This window comes from Papaver somniferum, chromosome 6, assembly GCF_003573695.1.
Source record: "Papaver somniferum cultivar HN1 chromosome 6, ASM357369v1, whole genome shotgun sequence".
Lineage (NCBI taxonomy): Eukaryota > Viridiplantae > Streptophyta > Magnoliopsida > Ranunculales > Papaveraceae > Papaver > Papaver somniferum.
In genome coordinates, this window is record NC_039363.1 from 127,745,965 (window position 1) to 127,752,008 (window position 6,044).

The window sequence follows — 6,044 nt, forward strand, 5'->3', positions numbered from 1 at the left end:
CAAACTCCAATGATTAACATAAATGCATATTAAACAACACAAGTTCTTGCGGAGTTTCTAGCTTTTGAGTTTTGACAACCCAGCTATTTTCAGACTCATTTGAAAAGAAAAGAAGATAACAACAGTTTGAATTGTCCTAGAACACCCACCACAAAAGACAACCCTAGAGAACAGAATTGGACCCAACTAATTATCCATCTACAGCTTTCAGTTTCGAGTGTGAAATCAAAAGCAGAAGCCAAGGTGATCCAGCAATAATTATGGGAGCCCCTAATTAAAGGGCCAGACCCTGCACTTCTCGAGGGTGGCCCAGAGTCATTCACTAGATATACAAGAAAAAAAATACTTTATGTCTGCCACCATGACCATGAAATTTAGGTAATCCATCACTTCGTTGGTTCTTATGCATTGTGAGTTGGTTATGGTTAAGGTAACCGAAAAGGAGATGGTCATGCCAGCACAAGTTTTAGGACAATCCAAAATGTCAAAGGTGTCTAGACACAATAAAATACAATAAGTTATACGATAAGATCATATCCACTGGGTTCAATATCAGAGAGGTAGAGATAATACTCTCCATGCCATATTCTCTCTAATATCTGTTATTATTCGAATGCATAATCGAGTCCCTGGACCCTGATAGGTTTTGATTCCAAAATAGTAAGTCATTTGGTGTGTTGCAGAAACTTTTATGCTGGATGAAACAAGTCCAATATAGTGATGCAGAGAACTCAGGACAAAAGACTAAACACATAAGAAATCCATATTTTGCGATGATCAGTTGCTACTTAAAACAACAGTTTAAATTAAAATGAACCAAGTTGAATTCTGCCATGTTCCATATTATAAATTGTCTATATAATTCTCAGCTCAATAACTACTTTTTCTGTCCCAATCTTGGAAAAAGTATTACATTTAATAACCCATTCAAGTGTAGTATACCCATTTTTGGGTAAAATTCTACAACTAAGAAACAAGAAAGAATATGCCTATAACAGATTGAGATTAAGCTCGAAATGTAAGATGTTTACATGACAATAGTGTTTGGTATGCAGGTTTTCATGGGTTTCAGATGTTGCCTATAAAGTTGGGAGGGGAGACAGGAAAAAAAACCATACCATCTTTTCTGGAAGGATGCCGAGTGTCACTGCTACCCAAGAACGGATGGTGATGCATCTAGCCAGCTAACTAACATATATGGTTCAAGGGAAAATAGTGATTCCCGGTTGACCAACACAAATAGGATTGGACAACTTTGAGAATCTCCTTCAAAACCTGGCTGATCTTTACATGGACAATGGTAACAGCAACCGTCTCTCCCTTTTCCTCGCTAATTTTCTCTGCCTAGAAATTTTCAGACATACTGGAAGCAGGATTCCAAGACATATGATGAAAACTGAGATCTTGAAGTTTCTGAAGTAAAATGCTATGCATGTTGATACTAGAAGTACTGTAAATAGTAAAGCCCACAAGAGGGCTACTGCAACATCGGCCCTGCAAGTATCAATAGAAGTTTTGAGTTTTATGTAATACAAGTACTAATCAGATGAATGGTGTGATACAAAGGAAGTTGTAGAAAGAACAGAACATTTACAAAACTACAGAGGTTTAGAAAGAGAAAAAACAAGTCAGACAAAGAATAGGTAAATTCAGTTTCTATAAGGTACAACGCAATCAACCTGGAACGCAACTCCAGAGAGACAACTAGGTGCATTTTCAGGCTGCTTTCATGTCGCATTTACCAAGATGTACTTTGAATAAGCCACTAAAAAAGATCTATAATGTAAAATTGTCACTTAGCCTCACATAATGCAAAGAAACTTTCCCAAGTATCCCAAGGTCCAAGGACCACCTTGTGTGCTGCACCGTTGAGCCAGATATTAAAGGTCCCCTGACCAACAAAGAATGCTGGAAAACACCATAAGAAAGCCACTGGCCTTTACATCTTTTTTATGAGATTCACTTCCTAATCCTTCAACCAAGAAAGACATCTTATGAATCTCAGAGAAACTTTACTATCAAATGAGCTACTTTATGTACATTTTTCAGACGCTACTTAGGCACAATTTCACGCGTAAGAGACCTAAAATGTGCAATACCTACTGTCAACTGTTGGAAGCCCAGCCTATTTACCTGCAAAAGGTGCATAATATAAAATAATTAAAAAAAAGTCTCCAAGTACAGATGTACTCATGAGGGAATACCCTCGAGATTCTCATACGCCTTCGTTTAGGATCCTTATTGTCATTCAGGCCAGAACAAGCTTCTATAACTTGTTAATGAAAAGGTCCAATACACAGGTGATCACAGCAGTATACGTGCTTGTAAAGCATGAATGTACTTTAAAGCTGGGTAAATCTAAGCCTGAGATTACTGAACCACATTTATCCATCGAGCTTTTCTTTTGGCGGTAACAGATACTTGGATTTTTAAAGCCATACATGCTTTCATGATCAGATGAAATTTAAAAAGGACAGATCACTATGACAACATAGTGTATCATCTTTGATTTCGTTTGACATTTAATCCCGGACAGTCTGAACTGTTAACAATATGACAATATACCCTAATGTTGGATTTAAAGAACAGTAAGAGACAATTATATATACATCTCTGATAGCAGCTGGAGTTGGACATCTGGTAACATTGATAATTATACCTACAGCTCTGGTAACTGTCTAACAAATTAACCCCATGACGTGTATGTACAAAAGCCAGCTCCTTTGGCAACAACAACAGAGCACTTACACCAAATGCTTAGTCTTCTCACAAGTCATTGAGGGTACGCTACCATTCTTTCATAACGAACTCAGATACTTCTTATCAACCTATACCCTTGTTTGTTAAATAAACGTCTTCATAACAAACTTCGTAAGGTCACATCTAAATGTGAACATTAACTTGTCTACCATTACAGTGAACCAAATACTGATCGGTGTAAATCACGGATTCCTCTAAGCCAAAATTCACCATTGCACGCTGCAACTTCAGTTTTCTAAACACCTAAACAAATTGCCAGACCACGTGTACACCGATACTCAAAGAAGCATACATAATCAAGATCAGATTGAGAGGAATCTACTTATGATCTTCTCAAGACCTACAATACATAATCACTTGAAGATAATCTAGAAATCCCAAAGTTGTAATCGTTGTTTTGTCTAACTAGTAACTACTGTTATAACTTACTTTCTAAATTTCTAACATCAACTAGGGTTTTATTTTTGTCATAATTCAACATCAGAAAACAAACGCAATAAAGAATTCAACTAGTAATCAACAGAATTTATATCCAAAGGGAAATCCCCAAATATAATAATTTAAAAAAAGAGATTTGTACCTGGTAATAATCTGGGGTTTGGGAGAGAAGAAAGTAAGCTTTGCCCATTTATGTTGAGATCGAAGCTGATAATCTCTGAGTTGCTCAACAAGTTTAGAACGCGTTATCATTTCTCAGATCGGAGATTTTACTCCGACCTTTATCTCAATCAAAATTTAAACAAAATATTCCAAAGCACAGCTGCACAGAATTCAGATTGATTGATTGCTATGAAAAAGAGAATCCGAATTTTTCTGCAATTTGATCGATCTAAATTATAATTTTGCAATAAATAATCAGATTTTTTAACACGAGGTTAGATTTCTGAAATCAGATGAACCGAACCCCAATTTGTCTGAAAAGTACATCCTGTCGCGCAAATTACAGCAGTAGTGACACCGAGTTGACACAGTTGGGTTGATTCTATTCTCTCTCTCTATACTGGCATAGACCTTCTTCTAACTTACGCCGTGCTCGCGTGTGTGAATATGTTGTAGTTACTACGGGCACCCGCGTAGGAGATGGGAGCTTCTACGGACTTTTCTCGCAAGCGAAATACTGCACCAACATTTGATATGTTGGGAAAGATAAAGAAATAGTAAAAACTACGGGGCTGTTAATGGGGGTACCATTTTGTTTGAAGATGTGCCCAATCTAAAGGTAAATGTTTTTTCTGTCCTATATGTATATTGGTATATTTCCAAGCAAAATGACAATCCCATTAGCGACCTTTAAAAGCTAGAGTGAAAAAAGAGGCGCATCCTATTCAATGAGTGAAATAGATAACATTAAAGCCTCTATTTTTTTAAGGCTAGACACAAAGGTATCCCTGTAACAATGAGAATGAGATTTTTCCTAGATATTCTTAATAAAAATGTATTTTTATAACACTCCTCTGATGATCATTGTGTTTGAGTCACTCAAATATGTCAGGAAAACTCAAGAGAGTCAAACCTGGATAATGAGACTTAGAATAATGTTGGATGTGCATATGCTGCCCCGTTAAGATCTTGACAAGGAAAACTCAGTGGGACGGAACCTTGACAAAGCAAAAAAATGTCAACGCGATAAGTCCTATAAATTACTTTTTACAAAGATGCTTCCCCTCATGGATACTTCAGCGAATCTTGGCTTACACATTTTTAAGTCGATGGATTCTAATCTTGTGAACCAATTTCTTGAGTATGGAAGTTGGTAATGCTTGGTGAAGAGGTATGCTAGATTATTACTTGAACGTACTTATTAACATCAACCTCACCATTCTTTTTTAGATGTGTTAAGAAAAACTTCGGAGAGGTGCGATCACCTTTAATGAAGCCTTACTTTAGTTGTTCAATGCAAGTGGTGTTGTCTCCGAACAGTACTATTGGTGGCTCTTTAATCGACCAAAGCCCACATGATTCTTGAATATGATGCATTAATGAACCTAACCAAAGACATCCCCGACTTACTTCATGGATTACTAGTTACTCAGAGGCAGTTGCAATTGTTTGCTTTACTGACCGCCAAGATAGAGTTGTATCTCCATAAAAGCAAATTCCAAGTTTGTGATCATCCTTTGTATGAATCAAAAAGATAACCTACATTTCTCTATCCATTCAACTTTGATTCAGATTCACAAGGATAGAATAAACCTAAATCAATAGTACCACTAAGATGCCGAAATAAGTGTTTGACTCCATTCCAGTGCCTTTAAGTTGGAGCAAAACTATATTTGACCCACATATTGACTAAAATGTTATATTCGGCCTTGTACAGTTTGCAAGATACACAAGAGCACCAATTACACTTAAATATGTTATTTGGACCAAAGAGTTTTTTAGCATCTTCTTTAGGGAGAAATGGGTCTTCACATCACGATGCTTGGTCAATTCAAGGGATGTGTTTTGTCCACATTGGCCAATATTTAAGCTTTACTAACAAGTTGAACTATGCTTGGATTGCATCCCTCCATATTGCCAATACTTTGTACATCGACATTGATCCACATATTGTAGTTACGTATCATCAATATTTGCTATGATATCCAAAGCAACGGTAAAAAAAAATTTACTATCAAGAATAATTGTATTCCTATGCCAGTTTTGTTTTATACTAACATATTTTATAGAAATCTTACTGTTTTGAGGTACATGTGCCTTTTTAGCGGTACAACATGTGTATTAGTATTTGATTGATCGACCAATGTTTCAGAGAGAATGACTTTTTCTAGAAATGCCAACTACTAATCTATTTCTCCGCGGAATTGGATTTTTTGCACACACAGGTCTTCCACGCTTTAAGCATATCTGGACTGATGTGTATTATCATGATGTCCTTTTAGGATACTTACTCTCACGAGAAGGAATTTTATTTGCATTGTATTGAACATATACGATCCTTTGAACCTCAAGTTCACATTGGTTTGTACGAAGATCAAAATGGGATAATGATGGTATATTCTATGGAATTTTACGGCGTTCCTCAAGCATTTGATTTTCTCCTCCTAACGACGGAAAATCTGGCTCGTCAAATTGGTTGTCAACAAACCTTGCGTTAAAGACATCTCTCATTGATATCCTAAAAATAAAATAATATATGGAGAGTCATAGCCAACATAAATTCCGAGTCTATGTTCCATTTTAGCTATCTAACATGGAGCTACCAGAACATACACTACACAACCACAAGTTCTAAAACGGAAGATATTTGGTTGATGCCCATGTACAAGTTGTACATGTGAGTA

At 36.4% G+C, this 6,044-nt stretch overlaps 1 long non-coding RNA gene across 1 annotated transcript; it reads right to left on the reverse strand.

Annotated features, from left to right (window-relative positions):
* Positions 1-821: 821 nt before the first annotated feature.
* Positions 822-3,743, reverse strand: LOC113289236. Its single transcript, XR_003330938.1, has 2 exons — positions 3,341-3,743; positions 822-1,494 (listed from the first exon to the last, which is right to left on the reverse strand). It is a non-coding gene; the product is annotated as an uncharacterized LOC113289236 (long non-coding RNA).
* Positions 3,744-6,044: the final 2,301 nt, after the last annotated feature.